Source organism: Ambystoma mexicanum, chromosome 4p (assembly GCF_040938575.1).
Source record: "Ambystoma mexicanum isolate Mex_15411 chromosome 4p, UKY_AmexF1_1, whole genome shotgun sequence".
NCBI classification, from domain to species: domain Eukaryota; kingdom Metazoa; phylum Chordata; class Amphibia; order Caudata; family Ambystomatidae; genus Ambystoma; species Ambystoma mexicanum.
This window is the reverse complement of record NC_090927.1, coordinates 900,906,686-900,932,028: the sequence shown is the minus strand read 5'-3', so window position 1 is coordinate 900,932,028 and position 25,343 is coordinate 900,906,686. Positions and strand designations below refer to the sequence as shown.

The 25,343-nt window shown below is 45.8% G+C and overlaps 1 protein-coding gene and 1 long non-coding RNA gene across 2 annotated transcripts in view; one reads left to right on the top strand and one right to left on the bottom strand.

The window, feature by feature from the left end:
- Positions 1-25,343, bottom strand: part of BACH2 (BTB domain and CNC homolog 2) — a 1,375,433-nt gene that overhangs the window by 317,297 nt on the left and 1,032,793 nt on the right. The gene's annotated exons all lie outside the window — the stretch shown is intronic.
- Positions 1-25,343, top strand: part of LOC138453526 (uncharacterized) — a 174,110-nt gene that overhangs the window by 26,630 nt on the left and 122,137 nt on the right. The window lies entirely within an intron of this gene.

Genomic DNA, 25,343 nt, shown 5'->3' with positions numbered 1-25,343 from the left:
ACTACCAGAGAGGAAGAGCGCCTGGCGGTATTCAGAAACCAGAGAGTGCTAGTGGGTCGAGTGGCAGACCTTACTCCATCCCCTAGCCAACAATTACCTGCCCGCATCCTCCACCTTGGATAATTTTTCTATTGTTAAACAGGATATATGCATTTGAGTTGCAACAACCTTGCCAGAAGATGGGGCTTCTTTTGCTTTCTGAGGATCTGTTGTAGGGACTGTATTTTTATTGTTTGGAAAACACTATTGAGTGTTACTTAAGACGTGGTCAAATTATTTTACTAACCTGCATAATTTCAGCCAGTTGAAACTAGGTAGTTAGCACATTCATGGATTGATGTATGGTATAGCAACATGCGTTTGTATCATCTTCACAATGTTTAGAACGTGTGTGATTATGCATGGTACATATTAGAGAACTCAGCTGCAATTATTACCACGGCATAATTCTGTCAAGGCAGCGTATTTGCAATCGTCTTCTGTTTATTTCTGTGGCAGAAGTGTGAAAATTCAGTTCTCTACATTTCCCTGGTAGCAATTAACCAGTTGTCAGCCAATGAGCTGGCAGAATTTAGACAATGTACAGCTGTCTGGTTTAAAATGTAGCCCTTAGACTGCCTGAGGGGTCACTTCCCAAGGATAACCTCCCCACAACTTTTCCTGAAGCCTTAAATTTGAGACCTGGAGAATATCAAGGCCAGTAATGACGGCTTATGATGGCTACAAGGCTATCCGCATCCTGTCCAAACAAAATAAGCCTGTTGAATGCGAAATTTTAAATGTAATTAAAACGTTTTGAAGAGAAATAAAAAACTAAATTGGTGCACATTAAAGGAAGAAATGTTATAAATGTGGATAGTGAAAATAATTTAAGTTAGATGACTGGTAAGAGATTTAGGGGCTGATTCATGGAATTTTTTGTGCCGAAAAACGGGGATTTGTGCGCCATTCTGCCCGCAAATCCCCATTTGTTAAACGGGGATTTGCGGGCAGAATGGCACACAAATCCCTGTTTTTCGGCGCAGATAATTCCATGAATTAGCCCCTTAAACTTTTTTTTTAGATCATTCAACTCCCATGAGCCCAAGCCAGCAGTCAGTAGTGGAGGTTGATGGGAGTTGTAGTCCAAAACACTCTAGGGCGACATGAGTACCATGATTTAGAACTTTAAAAATGTTCTTAGAGAGGTTCTTCATGAAAATCCTGTTGAACTGGAAATAGAATGCCAGTGCATTTGGAGGACTTGTGGAGTTCTGTGAAAGGGACCCTTCAGGATTTTGTATTTCATCAAACACGGCTGAATAACTAAGGAAATGTGGCATTCAACATTGTGGCAAACACAGCCACTAACAAATAATAAATGTATCATAAAACTGGGATGTTCATACCACAAATGATGTTTTGGAACACCTCGGTTTAGCTAGAACAATGTGAAAATGAGAGATTATGGTGACAAAAGCTTCACATTATAGTAAGGTAATGTCACTTTTTGGGCCAGCACGTCACTGAGTTAATCCACTTCCAGTTCAGGAAAAAGAACACGCAGTATCTAAATCAACTAAGCTGAATTAATATTTTGTTGAGGAGCTCCTCAAGATTCAAGAAGAATGACTGAAGAGACTAGACTCTAGCAAATTTTTTTGATAGGACAATGGCTTATTTACAGTCTCTGAAATATATTTAGTTAATTGATAATACTGTTCCCTGTAGTATTATGAACGGATTTGGGGAGTTAACATTTAACTCTATTTGACAATAGTTAACAAATCCGTACAGGGTGGTGCATTACTTTAAAAAGTGGACAACTTTAAGTCTTTAAAAAAACTAATCTAGATGCTTCTCAATGGATTACTTTTACACATTCATTTGCCATTGTTGGGTAGAATAATTTTAAAGGCAGTAGCCAACCAATTACAGTATCAATGTGATTGAGCCACCTTACTGGAGCTTTATCAATCAGGGTTGCAGCATGCTGTAGTATTGAGAAAGCAACCCTCCAGATGTGGGTGGGTAGGGTTCCATGTGTTACTATCCCTGCAAAAATATTGCCATGCAGAAATATTGGCATATTATTGTGGCAATATTAAGGCATGGTGCAGTCGGGGGACACCCCACCAACTCCTGCTCCTAAAAACCCCACAAATGATCCCCCCCAACAAAATATTGCCTATGGCCATTCCAGACGACCATATATACGCCAATATTTTTGGTGGGGATAGTATGTAGTGATACTGTGGTTAGTGGTGCAGCAGGACCTTTTGGCAGCAGAGAAGTTTTAACTCCTATCGCAGCAGGATTGACTTTGGCAACAGTGGTGTAACTAGGACCCCCGGAGTACATCTGCGGTTAGAGTTGGCGAGGGCTGAGAATCCTGGAATGGTACCCTCTTCTGTCCTCCAGAGTACCTCTGCTTACAAAGAGAGCCCACCCCATGACTGCATAAGTGACAATGTGTCCCTGTGGGAGGAAGCGGAAACTGAACACGCTGCAAGTCAGGGCTGCAGTACACACACCTGGAACTACGAAGCAGTGCTGATGATCCAAAGGCTGGACAGCAGTACAGAGGAGCAGATGGAAGAATGAGTGAAAGCATATACTCTTGGAGTAAGATTCAGAAATCTTATACAGGAAGCACGAGAATGGTGGAGGGGCAGGGCTTTCATCTGACCTAAAAATGGTCGACAAGACTTTCATAACCTTAGGAGCCGCAGGAAGAGGGCTAAATGGAGATGAACATGCATTTTACTGATGTAAAGACCCCACAGAAATAAATATCCAACCAATCACAAGACAATAAAGAATGGGAGGAATAGGCATGTACACGACCAGAGAAACGGAGCAACCAGTATGTGATTTGTAGGAGAGTGGAGGGCAAACATTGAGCGACCAGAGTGGGTTCGCTTTTTACTAGGACATTTTTTCCACGACTTCCATTGCACCCACCATCCCCATCCCCTCTTAACTTTGGAGGGGGTGGATTGCCAATCGGTCCTCCCTCTCACATCAAAGTGGACACCTCAATTTCTTTTTTTAAAAAGGTATGAAAAATCTCATACCACAGAATATTTTATGCAGTAAAGTGACCGCCTCCTGGAGAGAACGTCTGGAGGTGTTGGTTTCCATCAAGGGTCCACAGAGATTGTATTTGTGTTCTATGCAGTGTTTTGAGATCCTGCAATCTGATCCGTCTTGGACCCACTTTGTTCAGTAGCCAATCTAAAACGTTGTTCTATGGGGCATCCCTGGTTTCCAAGTTTCATTTGTTGTAAAATAAGAAACTTCATTATATGGGCTCTAGCAGCAGGGGTGTTGCTAGGCCTGGAAAGACCTGAGGCTACACTAATGTCGGAACTGTCGGGACAGGGGGCTAGATAGCCTTTTGGTTGTACCTCCTGAGATTCTATCCGGGGCTACAACCAAAAGAGACCAGGGGCTATACCCCTCTTACCCCCCCTCCCCTTGCAACGCCTCTATGTGACATTATGATTTTCTGTATCCAAATATACCCCTTTGAGATCTCCTTTAATTCATTGCTCAGATCCCCTGCTCTTTCGTCTTAGACTTCTGGCTGGAACATTCTCCCCACTAAAGCTCTGGCAGATGTTAAGGTGGTCAGTCTGTTTTTAACATTAGCGCATTTGACCTTTTGCTCACCTGCTTGGTATACATGCCCCCCCCCACCTTCTTGGATTTCCAGTTGATGGAAGAATTTATTTTCATTTAACTGTCCATCTTAGTCTTAACTTTTGTATGTTCCAAATTTGTCTTGTCATGGACTTTGATCCCCACTAAAATTATTTTCTCCATGTGCTATGTGAGGATCTTCACTCTGTGCATCTGACTGGGATAGACCATAAATAGGACCTGTCCCCACGCTAAATCAGATTAGTTTGGACAAGACAAGGGCAGTTTCAACTGAAGCTGGAATAAAACCAATGGGGAATGCTCACATTGCTAAAGGGGATGGACTGTACATAAAGGCAATCTGATCTTGAGGGAGGCTGTAACCAATGGAAATTATACCATTTGTCACAGTTGAGCAATCCAGCTGTTGGGTACTGGCATATTACACTGCTGTACAGGGAACAAGTTACTTACCTGTAACTGTTGTTCTCCAGCATGGGTCTGGCATCGATTCACATGCTCATGAAAATTCCCCGACGTCAGGCTGGGAATCCTCGGTAAAAGAAAAAATCAGTTTGTTTTGTTTCTGAACTGTCCTTCTAATAACCAATCACTGGTCTCTGGGTCATACTGCCCCCAGCCAATGACTGCCCTCTACCTAAGCCCCTCCTCTGGCAACCATCTTCAGATTTGGTAGCACATAAAGTGGCAGTAGGACCAAGAGAAGAGCCGTAGAGGGGTAGGCGGGAGGGTTCGCATGTGAATCAATGCCAGACCGATGCTGGAGAACAACAGTTACAGGTAAGTAACTTGTTCCTTCTCCAGCATGGGGTCTGGCATGGATTCACATGCTCATGAATAAAAGAATACATAGCAGTACACACATGCACAACCACGGGAGGTGGCAAGGCTCAACAATAAGCATTACAACAACTCAACATTAAGCATCTCTTACCTCTTCACCAGGCTCACCTTCAAGCGAACAGGTTGCGCAGCACTGCTTGGCCGACTCTGGACTCCTCTCTGGAATCCCGGTCGATGCAGTAGAATCTTGTGAAGGTGTGCATCAACCTCCAAGTAGCAGCCCTGCAGATGTCTAGCAGGGGCACAACACACAGGTACGCCATAGTTGCAGTGATCCCTCTGGTCGAATGGGCTCTCGGACGGCCAGCTAACAGTCAATTTGCCATCCGGTGACAGTGTGTGATGCAGCTTGAGAGCCACCTGGAAATGGAGGCCTTGGAGAAGGCCTTCTCCTGGTTAACAGGGCCAAAGTTCACAAACAGCTGTGATGTCTTCTGAAAACTTGTGTGCGGTCCACGTAGAACTTCAGCGCTCTAGCCACATCCAGCGAGTGCAAAGTTCTCTCAGCTGGCGACGAAGGTGACGGGAAGAAAACAGGCAACACCAAGGGCTTGTTGAGATAGAAGTCTGACGGCACCTTGGGCATGAAGGAGGGATGCGTCCTCAGCACGACCCTCGTTGCGTGGAAAGACAAGTACAGAGGCTTACAGGAGAGGGCCTGAATCTCTCCCAGTTGTCGTGCGGAGGTGATGGCCACCAGGAACGCAGTCTTCCACGACAGGAATTTCAGAGGTGCCGAATACAGAGGCTCGAATGGAGGACCCATGAGCCTAGTCAGCACCACATTGAACTCCCACACCGGGACCGGAGCCTTCACCGGTTGGGAACGAGCGCAAAAATCCTTTCATGAACTCCTTAACCAGGCGATGCGACGATCGCCCTGAAGTTCTGGTGTAGCAGGAGATGGCCGTCAGATGGATCTTGATAGAGGCATGCGCCAGCGCCGCCTTTGCCAGCGACAGCCAGTACGGCAGCACTTGAGGGTCTGTAATCCGTAGAGGGTTCATCTTCTGTGCACGGCACCAATGGTGAACCTCTTCCATTTATGTCCGTAGCACTTAAGTGTCGAAGAAGCCCTGGCCTTGGCGGGCACCTCCTTGCAGTCCGCCGGGATCTCGTATCCACCAAAGTCTAGTGCTGCGGGAGCCAGGCCGGCCGGTTCAGTGACGACGGGTCATGGTGCAGGATTGCGCCTCCTTCCCTGGTGAGAAGATCTGCGTCCGCCGGAAGCTTGACTGGAGGGGACGCTGACAAGTCCAGAAGGTCCAGGTACCATATCTGCCTCGGCCACACCGGTGCAACGAGGGTCATCCTGCACCGGGACCGTCTGAGTTGACTGAGTCGTAGGAGCAACGGCGGGAACGCATAGACACACAGGCCGTCCCAGGAAAATGAACGTATCCCCCATGCTCCCCGGCTGGGGAAACCTGCTGGCGAAAACTTTGGCACTTTGTGTTTGTCGCCGTCACAAGCAGATCGATCTGGGGATTGCCCCATCGTTGACACAGTAGGTGCACCTGATCCTACCAAAGTTCCCACTCGTGGCAAGAGTGCAGCTCCCTAATGAGGGAGTCGCCAACGGTGTTCTTCACTCCTGCCAGATGAAAGGGTACCAGGAACATCCTTTGAGCAACAGCCCAGTGCCATAGGTCCTGCGCTTCCTTGGAGAGATCTGGTGCCCCCCCTGCTTCTGAATGTAGAACATCTTCGTGGTGTTGTCAGTGAAGACCCACACCACCTTGCCCTTGAGGGATGGAAGGAATGACTTGAGGGCCCAAAACACGGGCCGGAGCGCCAGGACATTGATGTGCAACGACTTCTCCTCCGGGAGCCAAAGGCCTCTTGTGTGGAGATTTCCAGTGTGTGCGCCCCATCCCTCCAAGGAGGTACCCGTTGTCACTGTCTCCTGATGCGCTGGGGTCTGGAAGTCCGTTCCCGCCGCTAGATGCGCACAGGACCCCCAACCATAGAATCCCGCGACAGAATGTCTCGTTGAGGGCGATCCTGTCCTCGAAGCTTTGCTCGCCTGCATCCAACGGGCGTCAAGTCTCCTTTGTGTTCGGCCATGTCCACGTGGGGTAGGTCTCAAAGATCTTCCAGAATCCTCCAAGAAGTGAAATTCCACGATAATTCGCCCTTGGGGGGCGTAGAGATTTCTGAAACGGGTCCCTGGTAATCGAAAAAAGAATCAGTGGAGTTTGAGGCTCGATTTGACTGAAAAAATAAGAGTAAACTCTTTGGAAAAACGCAATACGCAGTAAAAGCTCGAGAGGTAAGCATGAGGACTCCCAACACTTGAACGTGCAGTCAAAATCAGAAGATGGCTGCCAGAGGAGGGGCTTAGGTAGAGGGCAATCATTGGCTGGGGACAGTATGACCCAGTGAGATTGGTTATTAGGAGAAAGACAATTCAGAAACAAAACAAACTGATTTTTTTCTTTTACCGAAGATTCCCAGCCTGACGATGGGGAATATTCACGAGCATGTGAATCCCTGCCAGACCCCATGCTGGAGAATGGGTACTTCCATTCCTGCTAATGGGAGCACAGCCTTTTCACAGTTGGTTCATTCTACGCTGGTCATTCTCTGGATTGAAGTTCTAGGCTTTAGCAGACGTTGAGGTCTTCTGCTTTCATCCTAGAATGCATCAACTTCCCCTTCTAATTACTTCCCCCTCCTTATGTCTCATTTGAGGTGAGTGAGAACTGCAAGACTTGATTGGTGTAACAGGCAATAGTGCTAGCGTAGGAGGTTTAATCTATACTACACTTTTGAAAGAGTAATGTGTTGTCTTTCGGCCTTTAATTCTGTCCATATTGGGGTTTGCTGATAGTACTTGCTGAGGAACTCGCATTCTCCAGCCTTACAATTGACCCCCACTGCATGTTTACTGGCTGACTTGATCATTTTTTGAAGCTGTGCCATTGTGGAAGGCATTTCATCTTAAGAGCATATGAAGTTTTGAGTATTCATTTGTTTCTTGCTTCTTTTTTCGAAACCTTTGTCTCGTTTCATTGGACTTTGGAGATGGGGTCCTGTTGGAACCATGTGCACCTACTACATGCTCGTTTGGGGCAAGCACAGCTATAGGCAGAACTAGGTAAGTGGGGAGTTCGCACTAATCAACTTGTGGCCTGTGAGAAACCTGAGGGTATTCTCACTCCTACTCATCTTGGATCCTCTACGCAGTTGGCCAGGGAAAGGTCAGCACTTTTGAATCCTGACCCTGGGGGTGGAGAAGCGAGGGAGGATCACCTGGGAGGAGGGTCTTTGAGGATTGGGAGTGGGATGCCTTGGGCGAGACATGGTATTCCCCCTTTCCTAGTGACAGTCAACCTAACCCTCCCCAACTTTCATAGGCTGTCACAAGCCAGTTCCCCTCCTTAGTCCACACACAACACCTGACAGTACTGAGACGAAGAACGGACAACTAAGAGTGATGAAGATTTCCCCCTCTTCATCATGTAGGTACTAGGACGAAAAAGCTGCTCCGAACACTGGGAAGGACAGGCATGTCTGGCTAACTATGGTCGGGCAGATCCAATTGATCAGGCACACCTGCAGCCTGTTACAAGACTGCAGGTATATAAAATGAATGGCGAGAAGCAAGATCCCGAAAAGAGAGATCTCGCAAAAGACCACAAGAGATCCCGTAAGGTGAACCGTGAAGAAGCAGCAGGGAGGCTGGCGTGGCAAAGACCAGCAGGAGACCCGCTCTTCGTGGGAGCAGCCGCGGTGGGAATGGACGCCAAACCAAGCTGCCGGCAGACCCAGGCCATAGAGAACCTCCTGCATCCTTGAGAAAGCCGTAGGGTTCACAGGGTTCACATTGGCTGTGTTCCCCGCCTCCGAAGCGTAGTGGAGATAGCATCAGAAGCCGCTGGGAGAAGGAGCAGACCGAAGGTCATTGCCAGAGGGACACGCAGACACCAGCGATCTCCGAACGACGGCAGGCAAGTGCCAGTCCATATACTGAATACCCAACTACATGAAAACCTAACATTGCAAGGAAAGCCAGTTATACTGAATACCAACCTATATGAAACCTTTACACTGAAATAAAACCAATGCCTATTGAACAATGCATTATAAGGAAACGTCCCTTTGAAGTAACTGAGCACACTGAATATTGAACTTCCAAACGCTTTAACAACGTAAGTGTGCAGTAAAACTTGAATTTAATTAAGCAACGTAGGAACGCTTTTGAACTCTGAACTGAAACCCAAATCATAGTAAACCTAACCTTACAGTTGACTATATTAAAGGCTAAAGAAAATATGAACAAGGAACTTTAATGCAGTGTGGCAAGCCAACAACTTGTCGTAGGGTGTGTGATACAGGGCCACGAGGTAACCAAAGAGTAGCCATATAAGATTGCATCCTAAAGCCAGGAGGTCAGTACAGAATAGTTAAGTCAAAGTAACTTGATGCACAGGAGCCAGTGCCAAAGAAGTTGTGCGTGTGGCTGAGGAGTCCAGGGACCCTGGTTGCACGACCTGTGATGGGTGGGCTGTGTGGTCTGACAACTGCACTTGTACCAGAGGACCCTCAATGGTGCAAGCTAACAACACTCCGGAACAAGCCCAACAAGAGTACCGCGATCCTGGTTTGCGCGAACTGTGTTGGGTGGACCGTGTGGTCTGGCAACTGGGCATAGACCAGAGGACACTGAATGGTGAAAAGCTAAGGACACCACAAAACCGGCTCAACATAACCACTGCAACACTTTTTAGAAGACAAAAGGGAGTGAAGTCTGGGGGAAGGGAATACCGAGACTTGAGAAACTGTACTTGGTGTCTTGGGAACAGAATCCCAAGACCCTTACCGTTTTGGATTGGCCGTGAACTATATTGCCTTGCACTGGAGAAAGTAACCTTTGAGACTTTTCTTTCATGGAACTTTCTTATGCTTGGGGAAGAGGAGCTGAAAGAAATCTGTGAGCTGGAAGAAGCTCAGAACTCTGAGTTTAACACTGTTTCCTTTGAGTTTGACATCCCTCCTACACATTGGTTTATTATAGTTTTGAGAGCAAGGATAGGTTTTGGATATGGACAGACTTAATCTGAAGTCTTTGACACAGACTTTCCTTAGTTTCGTTCCGGTAGGGACAACCCACCTTAGCAAAGGGCAAGTTAGACCTTCAACCATCCTGACACTTCAGTTAAATAAATACCTTTTGTTTAAACTTGATGTCTGGTTGTCTGTGTCATACTTCATGATGCCTTTACAGGCCTTCTATAGCAATTGAAGAGGGATTAACAAATACTATAAATTGCTTGCTGGTTGCCAATTTTTCTCTTTTCCGCCATGCTTGCATGTCTCATTTTCTGTGCTTCTCTCCCTCTTACTACTGGCATGAACTCTGATATTCATGCACAGATGGACCTGAGCTCAAACCCCTTTCATTCTGTAACGAGGACTATGCGGCAGCGTGAGCAAATAAAAAAAAAAGCAGAATCTGGTAGATTAAAATCAGGCAGGGATCAAGCAGGCAGCTTGACGGATCCTCAGGAAACACCTGCCACCCCCTAGGAATGCGGACTCTCACCAATGTCCTCAAAGCAAGGGAGTCAGGTGTAAGATTTTCATCAGCGAGAACAGCACTTTACTCAGCCGTATCACCATACAGTCGCTATTACTGAATGGAGAGGGTGAAGGGCATGGCCGCAACGTGTACTGCCAGCATAGGCAGCTGTTACCATGGAGGAGGGTGTGAAAAAGAAGAGAGGACTTGAGCAATACTCCTGAATGGCTTGCAGAAATTGGGCCTGTTGTAAATCATGTCCAAGACTATAGGACTTGTCAGATAAATGTATTTCTACCTACCATGCAGAGTGATGAGGGCGTTTTATCCCTTTGTTGAGAAGGGCACCATACCCCGTACATATAGAAAAGAGAGAAGGATGGAGAATCTATGACAAGAGTGAGAAGAGCACCATATCCCTTAGAGTAACCTACGGCACTAAGACCGGACCAATAAGGCGTGAAACAGGAAGTAACTTCCAAGTTTGGATTATAAATAGTGAGCAGGGCGCTGTAAGCCTGTGACGAGGGCCTGCAGGAAAGAAGCAACTGAGCGCTATATCTTTAATATTTATACTCATCCACTTTTCGATCTTACGGATAGTGCTGGAGTAAAGATACAAATTACACAAATGTCATTCAGATTATCTTGGAGTTGACCAGAAGTCATGATCTTGAGGCATCCGACATAAATAAAATGTATGTGCTGATTCAAACCTAGATGGACATGAACTGTCACTCAATGATGGGATAACGGAGTTGTTAATTGTGGGCTCAGCTCAACATCTAAGAAAACTGGATGAGAAATATGGGCAAATTACGATCGCGGACTGCCCTATTCCAGTTGTGTCATCTGTTAAGACCTTGGGAGTCCATTTGCACTCGAACTTAACCATGAAGAAACACCCATATCATCAAGCTGCTGTTGACCATGGCCTGTGCCTTGGTCAATTCTTAGATTGACTATTGCGATAGTCTACTGGCCAAAACCACAAAAGCCAATCTTAAATCCTTGCAGGTTGCTCAACATGGTGCCTTGAGAGCACTGTGTGGTTTCGGCAGGACAGGGCACATCGTGGAGGCCAGAAGATCACTCCATTGGCTGCCCACCAAACACAATCTCATACAAAATTCTTTACCACACAAACAAATGTCGTACATGTAAAGCTCTGCTTACTTGTCGGGGCAACTACATGGCTCCCCCGCCGTTCGGTCGTTACGACCTAACGGTGGTAACAAACTCTAACCCCCGCCCCGGTTTTAAATTGAACAATCTTCCATGTGTGTGCGCCCAGCCTCTGGAATGCTCTTTCTCCTACTGTACTGTACAAGCAATCTCTTGTCTTCCAAATTTTAAGAAGGCTATAAAAACTCTTTAATTCTAATGATTAATACATAAACCTCTTCTCTGAATCTTCCTCGATCTTGACTTTTGCTATCCTTCTGGTCTATAGCTGTTCTGTTTTGTGTGTGCACTGAGGCCTAAGGGCGGGTTGCACTTTAAAAATAATAAATAATAATCCCTGTGACTGTGTTTTGTTTAGAGAAACTGGAGAAATTACTATCCCCAGGGTAGGGAAACCCAGATGTTTTATTGACTATCCCATTTTAACACTGTAAAGAGGCAAATCTCCAGGAGGGAGTCCCTTCTGTGTTGTAGATGAACCCTATCCTTGCAGATGTTTATCCCAACGTGCTCCTGCATGTAAATAAAATCACTTTGAAACTTTGCTTCGCGAATAACATATCTCCCTACATTCATACAACATCTCATCCCTGGTGCTAACATACCTTATTGAACCATAGATGTATTCTTACATGCCCAATATTGACAATACTCAAAGTATTCTTCCATGGACCTACCAAACCACAGAAACAGCTATTTCACTTCAGCTGTGAGAAAATGCATCCCACGATTCCCACTAGCACATGCTGATAACACCTTACAAATTCTGCTTTAAATCCCTCAGAAATGTCTGCTATAAAAAATATTCAGCCGCTGATGCAGGACTAGAAATCAAAAAACCTTTTCCACTCCGGTGTAATATCGGCTGCTCAGAACCCGCCACTGCCATCTTCTGGATCTTCAAATGGGTTAAATGCAACAGCACTGCTGCTCCTATTTCTATTTTGGAACCCTAATGGACTTCATAGAAAGGTTTTTCATACTGTAACATCTCACAATATATGCCACAATTAAGATTCTCAAATCCCTTGTACATCAGTGGGTGTCATATCAAGCACTCAAAGAAGTATGATCACAAGTTCATCGTTTGGATCAGTCCCACTGCATGGCATTATTGCCACCATTAGAAACGTGGACCAACATGTTTTTCCAGTGAAATCTTCCGAAGGCACCACCCTCTATATCAAACATTGCTTGCACTTCTTCCTTTTCACCAACTGACCCGGATCATGTAACAAGAGCATGGAGTTCGCCCTCAAAATAAAGCAAAAATGTACATGTGTAGTCCCATGTATTAGGCTGGGTGATGGGGGTCCAGGTGCGACCACCTGCTATGTGATTTAGGGCAAGGGGGAAGCAAAGAGAGGGGCCCTAGGCCCCCAGCTGATTACTAACCTTAGGAAGAATACCTCCCCACTAGGCTTTGATGAAAAACAAGGTAGAGAAGACAGGTACCCTATAAAGGAAGGACCCAGGAATGGGTCTGACCTGGAACGATAGTCATGGCTCAAGCCTAGACTGCTGGAAGGGGCAGGAGAAGGGGGGGCAATGGTGGGCCTGGAGGTGGTGTACCACACAGTGCAAAGGCAAAGTCAGGAAACCTTTCAGTAAACCTTCATCACTAGGCGCGGAAGGCCAAGGAAGACTCCTTGTCCATAGCTACAAAATTTCTAGACGATGTATCTAATTTCTCTGACTCTTCCATGTTGTCCCAGAGACCATCATGCCCACAGGTAAACCCCTGTGGTCAGGCTCCAACCCTCAGTCCCCACCAAATTCTGGTGAAGTAATCATTTTCTCATGAAGAACCTGTGCTTTGGGCTGTTCATACTTGCACCAGAGACTTAGGAGAAAGGTCTATTTGGAGTTTGGATTATGCCAAAGAAGTCAACCAGAAACAATGGCACCAGAGGTGAACAGAGGAGCATGTAGTTCAACCACCTCACATCTGCTGGCAAACAACTGTTTGATTTACAGAAGACCAGCACGTATGTCTCGCTACAAATTTGTGAGTTTGCAGGAGAGGCATTGACAGACATACAGAGGAGCTAGTGGCGAGCCACAGAACCAGAGGCACCACGTGGTGTTAAGAGTGCATTCACACGTCCAGAAGCTGCAAACTCTAAATTAAGCATGCAGATTATGTCAAAGGCAGAAAGTGATATAGGCAACTACCAAGAAAGAAGAGGAAATGAGGAGAAGAAAGGAGAGCAAGCAAGAGGGAGGCAGAAGTATATAAGTAGCAATAGGAGGCAAGAAGGAGAACGACAAAGCGGGGACAATGGAAATAACTGGAGGAGGGCAGTTGGAGGAGGATCTGAAAGTGTAAAACACTTGAAACTTGTAGACAGGTGTCAGTAAGCAGAAGAGGCAGAAAGGTGAAAAGGCTGGGAAAAAAGGGCATAGGGAACCAAGAGGTGAGGAGAAGGGGGAGGACAGGAGAGTGTAATTAGCTTAGGAAAAGCAGAGAAAGCCTAAGAAAAGCAAGTCATCATAGCAAAAGCAAGAAGTTCCTGAACAACTCGTGAGAGAAGCCAAGGAGGGAAAGCCAACGGAGACCTCATAAGAGGAAGAGGCAGCATTAAGATGTGATACAAGTAGAATCAATGTGTGGAGGTGAAATAGGCCTGTTAGCTGCAGGGCATCAAGTAGAAAAGAACTGGAAAATAGAGAGCAAGGAGGAGAAGCATCTGCCCAAGTCAAGAAAGAAGCGCAAGGGACGCTAAAATAGTTCTATGATTTGAGGGCCCCCAGTTCATCTCAAGCCCACGATTCATTTGTATTATGAACTTGCTAAATAAGTTTGCAGTTCACAGTGGCGCACACATTTTCCATCATAATCTTGGTGCGCTCAGCACACAGAGGGATCCCCCTGTGCTGTGCTGCACTGCCTCCCTCAGGTTGGCTGAAAATAGGACTTGACAACGGTGGCCTTGTTCATTCTCTACTCTCACACTACTATTGCTTGATCACGGTTATCGTTGGGTCGGGCAGGTGATCCGACTCCCGTATAACCACTAAGGGCTGCCAACCTAATAGGATACTGGGACTTACCTTTCGGCAGGCCAGGCTCCCCTGCCAGTCTGTCTTTGCCATGTCAGTTCACCAGAGTTTCCCAGTGTCCACTTTTAGATTCCACCATCCCCCCCCCCCCCCCCCCTTGCCCAACTCTGCCAGCATGAAGGTGAAGCTGCTGGGTCGACTGCTTGCTGCAAATGTTCCCAGAGGCAGAACAAAGAATGATGGAATAAGCTTTTCATGGTATCCCTACATCAGTGCTAAAGCGGCTTCTGTTGAAACAGTACGTTGCAGGCGGCTGAGACGACCAGTGGAGGCTGCTCCATAGTGCACTACACTTAAGATAGGAACGCGCACCTAGAACATTTTGGGCATGCTTCCACAGTAAAGGGGTGGCCCAGAGAGGCTTGAGAGGAACCTGAACCTAGGATGAGCTGTGTGGCCTAGATTGATGAACCCGACGCCAATTCCAGGGTGACAATATGCTATATGTGTAGCCACCAGACTGGTTAAGTGTGTGTCAGCGTGCCATAATGAGCGCCCGGGGATACATGTTAGTCCAGAAGCATGGTCAGTGGCCTTGGCCTGAACCTCAGCATGAGGGATCAAGGCTTCCACAGCCCCTGTCCACGGCTGCATTAAAGTATTAATTAGCTCAGATGGAGTTGTTTTGGGTAATTTCTTCTGGGGAATTGTCCTTCGCCATCATACATCAGGGTGAAGATGTCTGCGCAAACATCCCAGGAAACGCATACACACTACGTGTTGCCAGCAGAATTCAGACCACATAGCCATCTCTAGGCAGACGACGCATTCCAGCGAGAGAGAGCAGTTTGGGGCTCCTCTTTACATCCAGATACCATTCTGTTGTCAATCACCCACTACATCTACAAACAGAAGCAAAGACTGGCCTTCTGCTCCCCTGTTCCTCTCTTCGGACAGGAGGGTCCCACGGGGATCTTCTGTCTGAAAACTGCCTAGTCAAAGCCTCTTTGCAGTCTGCTAATTTCTTAGGCGTGACTTTCTATCCTAGCCAGACACAAGACAACCCTATTTTCTCACAATCTGGAAATAATCACGAGCATGGGTGCTATCAAAGCACAGATGCAGCAGTATTGGTTTAGATGCAAGTCAGTCAAAACTAAAACTGACAGACACTTATTGCAGATCTCATTTAGAAACTTATTTCGACAGAGATCCCACAAAGCCTTGAAAACTGCTCCATTCCGATATGCCACCAATACACGCTTTGATTTTCATCATGATTCTTCGGATTCAAAGCATCTCAAATGAATACCCAAAAACGTTTAAGAGCACGCATGGACTAATGGTATGCTCAATACACCAACTACCCTAACAAGAATCTTGACAGACTTCAAAAGTTGGGTTATCCACAGAGGAACGCCAACAGAAGGTCAAGAACAGACATGTGTTCTGTTCATTTCTACAATAGTTACCCATCATGACACCCAATGCTTTCAAACTAAATGCCCCCGTTTCTAGAAACACCCAACTTGAAGCTTTAGGAAATCTTTAGGGGAAAATAACGATTCAACGAGACGAACAGCAAAACGCAAAATCCTCACACAGGGAAACTGCACATTCCCAGGAAGTGATGATAAAGGAGATTCTAGCTGTGACTGGCACTTTCTTTGGAGTTCTGCAAGCTGTGGGGTTTAATGGCAGCACCAGGAAGATCTAAAAAAAAGGAAAAAGCTTGACCCCTGTTGGGCCTAAAAAGTACTCAGCTTGTAAAACTAATAGAAACTGCATTTGGCTGACAAAGGCCAACAGGTGTAGTAGAAAACATACTGCCGACAGATAACCAGTCATTTGGTTATCCCTCTTAAACCAGGCTACAACAGACCCTACTTTTAAGGTCTACATTCCACTCAAAAGTGGACCAGCCCATCAGTTCTTCAGACAGCAGTCTGCCATCAGATGAACACTACCTTTATGTCTCTTAAAACCGTGTGTCTTTTCTGGTGACACTTGCGCACCTTAAACACCAAAGATACATTGTGGACTGTTTGGGCTGAAAAGCGGGTGCATTTGAAACATTCACTGCATTTGATGTATTTTCTGAACATGCTTGTGGACTAATATGAGGTAATATTTAGCCAAACTATGCATATGTGAGTTGATACCACACAACTGTTTGTGTTCTTCGGATTTATCCCCACAGGACATTCTGTGATTTACTCATTTGATTTAAAGTGTCCAGTTCACTGTACATTTTGACAATTGTTTATGCACTTTTTTGGATTGATTTCTACAGAACACTTGAGAACCCTGTGACCCACTTGATTTAAAGTATTTTGTTTAAACTTTCCTTTTGAAAAACTACATGTGTAGCCAAATTAAAAAAAGGCAACAGTAGTTACAGTCCAGTGTTTGGATCATTCCTTTTCCAGTAAATACATATTCTCTAATGTCTTACTGTTGATTTCTGGAGGTTTTGAAATTATCACTGCAACACATAATTGCAGATGTAAATATTTGAAGACAGGGCCACCCCCTCGTACACAGAAGACAGATAAAAGGGCAACCTTCTATTTGAACTGCCACATATAAAAATGCTGTTTCCAGAAAACAAAGAATCAAAGGCCTATCCCATTGATTACCTCATGAAGAAAAATGTACAGCAGCATTCATTTGCATTTGCCATATAACAGAACGCTGTGTTTAAATAAAGTGAAATCTACTGGCTGATGGGGCCTTATATGGGATTGTCAGAACTAAAAATTCAAGAGATACTTTTGATTAAAAGTGACGGATGACAAATTGGGGCATTGTCAAGCTGCTGGGAGATAGATGCATATCCTGATGGGAAAATGAACATTGGTAGCAAGACATAATTAGAAAAAAATATTCCAAGGACTCAAGTATTATCCATGTTATTTCAAATGCAAGGTTTTCATGCAGGGACCTGAGCCCAGCTCCAAAGATCCTTTCAGGGGAGATTCAAAGACATGCTACCTTCCCCCACAACAGATGCAAAGTTGAAACTCTGCTAGTGTCTTTCGAAGCTCCCAGCTGCAGGTTTTATGAGGTGAATAAGTGACACCGTAGATAAACAGAAGATCCATTAATGGGAGTAGAGTCTTAAAAATATGAGCATTTTTATTGTATTTATTTCGCATTTATTTCAGCGTACAAAACCCAGAGGCATCTAAGTGCTAGTTACAGAAAGTGCATAGTACATTAGTGAAGTGCAGCAATGCGCATATGGGTTACAGGCAGAGTAGGTAAGTGTACACAGATTGGCAAAGCCTCACCTCAAGTTGCGGGGGCCTTCATCAACTATGCAGGTACAAATAGGTGAAAATGCAACATTGGAATCGGTGCACAGTCCAGCAGAGCCTCACCACGTGGTATGGGGAGTTTGTTGGTAAATCAAAACTTGTGCGCAAAAGTTAGTCAGAATGGTCCATGGTATGAAGACACTGATGGGAGTGAGTGAACTGAGCTATCAGCCAGGTCGATGATAAACGTGAGAATCCTGAAGGTGTCTCACTTACTAGTCCCTGGGGATCTGTCATCAGGGTGGCCAGGACAAGGCCATCGCTATTGAATCCAGTTCCTGGGGGTGGACCAGTGTGGGAGGATCACCTGGATGAGAGGTGCTCGGGGAGTGGAAGTGGGACGCTAAAGGGTGAGACGCGGTGCCCCTTTTTTATGACAGCTTTTCCTCATCCTGCCTAGTAGGATACTTAGAACCTCCACAACCGTGCTGCAGCCTTGCCCCCCTCCCCCTTTTCCTACACAAGCACTTTCTCACAGCGTGAATGACAACGGACTAATACCTGAGCTGCTTAATGACATGCCCCAACACAAGGGCCAGGCAGTGTCAGGCAATTGCCGGCAACTACACACACCCGACTACCCTTTCCCTTCCCCATAGGGATAAAAGGCAGTGCACAAGAGCACACACCAAGCAAGGCCGAAAGCATGAGGAGGCAGCCATTCCATGACGGCAGTTGAAACCGAGGATAAAGGCGTGAAGACCTGAAATGACGTCAAGGAGAGAGTTGCCCTTTTCAACCCAGACCTGCGAAGCCTCTGTTGAAAGATATGCAAGACCGGGAATCGCAGCTGACATGTTGTGCAAGGGATGTCAGCAGTACGTGGAACCCTCCCTCCCCGATTGCCAGAGCGGGGAGGCGTGCTGGCCATAAAGGTACCATCCTGGACTCCAGCGGAAAAGGAACAGAGCGAGCTCAACACAGCCGGTGAGTCGAAGGCACCCGATGGTCGACCAGCTTGTGTTGGGCTCAATGTTGCAAGTAGCAACAGTGAGAAGATAAAATGGACAAAGGGTTTTCTGTGAGCAAGCTGGGTACTGGAGTCAGAGTGGTCCAGCGCCACGTGGGTGATCAGTCGAAGGTCTCCGGTCTGTGCCCCTCTCCAGAATAAAGGAAACTACAATTATCAAGAGGCCATGGAAAAGGTCGGTATACAGTGTTAAGGTGGTCATACAAGGGGCAAGGCAAATCCCTTGTACACTCTAAAGTCCTTGACACATTTCAGAAGTTCTTTGTTACTATTATACAGACAGCTGTTTGCGCCCAGACGAGGGTAACACCATGCTAACGGTGATGGTATGAGTCTCTTTGGGATTGGCAAGTGCCCTGGTTGGTCTGAGCCCGGACGAGGGGGACCTACTGTGAACACTGTGCGATTGTTTAAAAAGACATTAAGACTTACGATTATTATAAGAGAAAAGAAAAGCTAAACAAAGCAAAATGTGCTATTGGGGCAAACGTGAACCCCACTGAGGGATGCCTGCGAAATCATGGTGATGATAGAACTATGAGAAGCCTGACTGGGGGCTCAAGAGAAAGCCTGACTGGGGGCTCAAGAGAAAGCCCGACTGGGGGCTCAAGAGAAAGCCCGACTGGGGACTCAAAAGAAAGCCCGACTGGGGACTCAAAAGAAAGCCCGACTGGGGACTCAAAAGAAAGCCCGACTGGGGCTGGAAAACCAAAGGAAGTGAATCCTGCATAGTATTGAAACACCTGTGACCAGTGTGATGACAAGTGTGAACCCGGCTGAGGGATGTCCACAGTGAGTAATTGGTCTGAGCCAGATTGAGGGAGGCTGACTATTGAAAAAACGGATCGGAGCCCAACTGAGGAGGATCCAAGGGTCACAGCTATTCACCCTGTTTAAAAATTACCAGAAGGACTTTTTGTTTTGTTATTTTGGCGTATCAGGCCCTCTGAAGCAAGAGACTTGTATGAGAAGAGACTTAAGCGCAGAAGGCCCTGATACTGGAAAAGGAACTGTAACCTCGGTCTGGCGAAGCCCAGAAGTGTGCTGTGCTCGAGAGTCCCGCCTTGTCCCGTGATAAAAAGCATGAGGAATGGAGACCCCGGCCATAACATCCTGACTTATCATTTTGTGAACACTTCTTTATTTCCTTGTAAACATTATCCCACACTCTCTTGTAGAATAGCGGTAAGGATTGGCAATCATGTTTTTATAGTATAGGCCCTTTTTATTTGACTAGACTCAATTAGGACTGTATTATTTGATGGTCATAGCTTGCTCCCATCTTAGAGTTACGTTTAGTTTAAGCGTTTATTCACCCATTTTACAGTTTAATAAACACTGTTGAACTGTGATCACGTGTGTCTTACTTTGATGCCATGCATCAAGAGCAAGTGGCCAATGTGAGCAGGTTTGTGTGCCGTGCGAGCCCATGCTTGTGAATAAGATGGGTAAAGCGGTATTGACTCAGCATCTGCCACAAGCATGCTTTGACAGACATAAGCCTGGGAGGGCAGGGGGCCTCGTGGAGATGCCGTAAGAGCTTCTAGTCAGGCATAGGTTAAGCGAAATGCAGGGAAATCTGACTCCGTGCAAATTACAGGCAGCTGTGCTTACCTTTAGTACTCATTTCATGAAGTGCAACGATCATCAGTTGGAGGCAGGGCTTGTGGCTTTGCGTCGACCAGGGATGCAATGCAGTGAGGGATTAGGATAGCTGAAAGGGGAGGTGGGCGGCAGCCTGGCCACGCCAAACAGGCCAGACAGGATACAAGGGCCTTAAGTGTGGGACTTAGGAGGGGACTGGTTTCTCCTGCCAGCTCTGCGGATTGTACAATATGTATTAATGAGCGGACAATCAGCAGTGAATGGGGCTGGCTCTGGGTGGGCAGCTCTGATGCTGGAAAAAGCTGGGAAAGGTGGCAGCCATTTTTAGAAGGTAAAGGCCTCCAGTTTGGAGCACAGTAGCCCATGAAAATTCATTTCATGCTGAGCCTAGGACTTGAATGACAAATGCTGAGTTACAGGATTGCCTCATGATGTGGAGAGGGCAAAAAGGGGAACCACATGGTCTGACCGATGAGATCTTTTCAGTATCTTTTAACCACAGGGTGTGGGGTTGACTTCACAAGAGTGATTTATCAATTTATTGCAGCCTAAATCAACATTGAGCCGAGAGACTAAACCGTGATACTCACAGGGTTGGGACATATCTCATTTCAATGCTGGTTTCAAGGCGATGGTGTGGATGAGACGGTCATCCAAATGCGATTTGGGGAATGTTTGTTATAATGTAAAAGGTTTTTCTAGCTTCCCAGGGAATGTCCTGAATCTGAAAGTTGGGGAGGTGATGACTTCAATTAATAAATTCAATATGTGGGTCGAAAGTTGCATATTGCCAAAAATATTATTTTTTGCATAAAGGGTGAAAAATCGTAGCTTGCGCATGCAACAACTTGCTGAAACTAAAGTAAGTCCCACATATCAGTCCTGATTAGGGGAACATTAATATCCAAGCATTATGGAATTTATTGGTAACTTACTAAATTTTGCCATTTAAGGACCTTTTCAGCGCAAAAGCGGTCATGCAAATAAAACTGAAAATGACAGAAGGGGTGTTCCTGTTCACTTCAATCATAGAACTCCAAGGGCCTATCAGCAGAGAGAAGCTGAACCTTGGGGGTAGGAGAGACCTGCAGTGGTCCACTGAAAACTCAGGGCTAATAAATAGACACCTCCTGATGGGAGGGACTTATACATTAAAAAGGCCCTGACAGACGACAAACATCCTGCCTAATAAAATATCTTGGCGGGAGAGCTGCTAAACATCTTGAAGGAGAGTCCTATAATCCACCTGGGTGAATCCTGAGACCTTACTTGGGTGGCGAGGCCATAACATTGATGAAGCCTTAAACCTGAATGGGAGACAAACTGGGAAAGCCAAAAGCTGACTGTGCCCTGTTATTAAGGAGAGCCATATGTTGGATGGATGCTAGTGACTATCTTTGACAGAAGCCTTTGACCAAACTTGGCTGTTCCCCAAAGAGGAGCCTTGCTGTCTTTCCTGAGAGCCCCAAAACAGAGGTTTCTAACGTAAGTAGATTTATCCAAATGATAAGTGTGTGGGGGATCTGCCTGCCATAATGTCTTCCTTTAATCGTGAGTGGGGGGAAAGATGTCTAGACTGAAAATGAATTTAATTAACCCACAAATGTCTTAATGCAGGGGGGAGCTCAGAGGTGTTCGAAACCTCTGCCCTCTTTCCTAGCGGGAAGTTAGGTTATTGTAATTAAAGTAAATGAGTGCATTTATTTGCCCTGTCAACCCCAGACTTCTCTAAAGAACAGGCGTTTACTTGTTTCAAAACAAAATTCCTAATTGTCCCCACTCTCTAGACCTGGCCTTTAAACAGAGTGGTTTTGCATATAACCAATGCCTGGGTGGTGGGGAGAGAACTGATTTCCAAAGTGAAACCAAGTGTAATTCTCCATTTAAAGATATGTGAAGAAAGAACGGTTCTATTACTCCAAATCTGTGTGCTTTCAAAACTGCCAGCATTTTCAAGCGTGCAGGGAATTGACACGTACAAAGGACTGCATGTGTAATGTTTAACTTGCTTAAAAAAAATCTGCTTTGTTTTAAATCTAAACATCATTAAGTGATAAAAAGGAAAATGCGTATTTCATATTGGAGCTTTGTCTTGTGCCACAGAGAAGGTGGCGTGTGTATACACTCTATAACCCAGCCTGGTTCTTGGCTCATTGTTGGCACAGGGGAGGTATCTATGTGGTTCTATAAAGGCCATAGAAAGGTCTAGCTGAACCCAAGAATAAATGGTGTATTGTGGGCCATCTTAGTGGGTGAGGGGGATCAACTCCACATGCTAGCTTGGTCTCCCAATATATTGTTACAAGACTATTGTTCACATATATTCGTTCGCAGAGGAAAGCATAATACATGCTACATAAAATGACTTCAATTAAGGACTGTTAGCATAAGGTCACAATTAGGCAACACATTTCAATTGATATTTACTACTTTGGTGCCACCTGAGGGGGGAAACAAACCCACTGACAAAGCCACAGTAACAGCAGCAGTATGGCTCCCAACATGGTCAGGCGTAATGAAAGAGATATGGCATTCAATATGTTGGACTATTGTCCCACAGATGCAAATACAGAATGGTATAACGGGGCTAGTGGTAACTCAGAGGAAGAAAGACTGGTCAAAAGGGATCCACAATGGGACGAGTGCATTAAACGAGACCCGCTACAAGAAGAGAGGCCCATACTTTAAGGATGCAGAAGTGGCACAGGAGTAGGGGGCTAGTGAAAGAGTTAAAGAAACACATTGTGAAGGAAGGATAGAGAAACCCCGACAAGACGGAAAGATTTCAAACGGGCCAAGGGAAATTCTAATCAGAACCCCAACACAGACTGCACGAGCAATGGGTACATCTATATGTAAAGTAATACTAAGTGGGTCTTGTAAAGCAGCTTCTGCCTTTTTGGTGGCCTCATGGTGCAAGACTGTGGACAATGAAAAGGGGACGGAGATATGTGGAGGGTCAAGGGAGTGGCAGGTGTGAAGCCCGAGTAGCTGATCTGTGTAGGCTGGAAGTATCAATGTTTTGTGTGCCAGTATGATTCTATGTGCCAGAGATGTGACACTTGGGTGCATGTTTTATCAGGACGGCACACCCAAGATCTCTCAGCTGTTTGGCCTGGTTTGCTGGGGCAACGTAGGGGGTGCAATGGTGCTTAAGATGTCATGGGCTGTGCAATTTGCTCTGCATGGATCTGCTGTGGTTAAATATGCTGAAGGTGATGTTAGTAGGCAGAAGGATGCAGTGTATGTGGAGCATCAGCGACTTTCGTGCAGTGACACAGGTGGGCAAAGGCCAGGTGGCTACTTGGGGGAGGGAGAAGCAGTGAGGATGTCTCTCGAGTCCTTTTGGGAGTTTGAAGGTTAGACCGACCCAGTGGGGAACTTACTGTAGGTATATGTCCATACCTAGGAAACGAATTAGAAAGCTATCATACTGCCAGGGTCTGCTTCAGTACTGCTTCTAGTGGTAATGCTTTTCCATGTCTACAACCTCTAGAGAATCCATCAGTGTGCTCCTCAGAACTCTAGCCATTCAAAAAGACTTCATATGTCCTCAACCATTCGGTGTAGGACACAAGTTAATTAACCTAATTAGCAACAGCTGCAACTAAAGTGTTAAGAGTTGGTTGTCAACTGCTTCGCTTTTAAGGATAAGTACATTTCACACAAGTCGAAACTTCTTTTCTACCAGTGACTTTCTGAACTGCACATTCAGATGGTTACAGTCATTTGGAAACCCATGCACTCTTCACTGGACCTTAAATGTCCACACTTAAATCTCATCATCAACCCGGCACAGAAGTAAAAACAAAAATAATGTTGATACATAGCAATGACAGAGAACTAAATAAAAACGAGGTAGGTAAAACTTTTGAAACGCAAAAGACTTAGGTGCGAAAGGCAAAATAACCTGTCCATACAGAAGATTAGCCATTAATCGTTCTGAATAGAATTCCCCGTTTACTCACAACTCAGTATACAGAGATACACACACTGAACACTGACAGCTTTTGCAGTTAACGATTCCATTGGCATAAGAATCTGCGTCCACCACCTCCCCTCAGCAGAACACCTCTAGCCTCTCAACCCACACACACACACTCTCCACACAGCCAGACACCTGCCCTGCAGAGCACTGCCCGTGGCTGTGCGGTTACCGCCCGCAACAGTTCTGGGCCTGAGGCAAAGTAGAGGGCACAAAATGAGAAGGGATGATGAAAAAGGCCCCCAGGAAACTTCCGGGTTAGAACCTCCTTGTAATAGGACCACGATGACCTCTGTGTTCAACGAATTAGGTAGATATGTGAAACGACGGCATGGCTGCCAGCAACCCAAGAATCCGTTAGAATCTTGGAGTGAATATACTCAAAATGGAATGTTGGCGAAAGGGGACATGGAGCGTCCTTGCCAAAGGAAGGGAGAGAAGCAACATTTTCTCGAACATTGGTTAATGCCTTCTTTACAAAGGCCTGCAACATTCCAATGTTCATAACTAAGTGTTACAGAATGAGGGGAGGGGCGATTTTTCCAAGCGATAATACATTTCACAAGTTTTATGAGGTTGCTTGTACTTTGAGGTAATATAAAATAGCAGTGTGCCATGTAGCTGTTGCTTAAGTAAGAATGATGCATTTCGAACTTTCTGATTGGTTTAGAGTAGGTTAATAATGACATCCGTGTGCCGTTTAAGCAGTGAAGCGTGTGGCGCTGGGAAATACTAGCAGTTAGCTTAAGGGCCTTCAAGTCTGATTTAACAGCTCTAATACAGTGAAGACATATAAGTAAGGCTTAGGGACAAGCGCTGCGGGTACTTGCACACAAAGACTGGTGCATGCTGGTACAGCTATCGGGTTTGGTATTCTGTTTGATTCTACCTTATTGCACTAGACCAAACTGATCGAACATGAGTAACATGAAACAGAACAAACAGGAGCAATGCAATAGTACGTGCAAGCTAGGGGAAAAATGGCCTTCAGTAGCTTAGAGGGGAAAGGATTCCCCTTTCTATCCCCAACAATGTAGAAAGAAGGAGCAGAAGCTGCGAAAAGGGCACTCTGTGCACCCAGAAATTATAACAAGAAGGGCCTGGCAGGAGCAGAAAGGAACACCACCAGAGAATGTTTCCCAACCCAGTGATTGGCTGTCTGGAATTAAACGTTCCAAACAAGGTTGTAATTTAGCAAGAACACCCAATCCGGTGGGCTGAATCAGGTGGTAATGGCCCGAGGCTCAAGGTACAGGCCCGAGC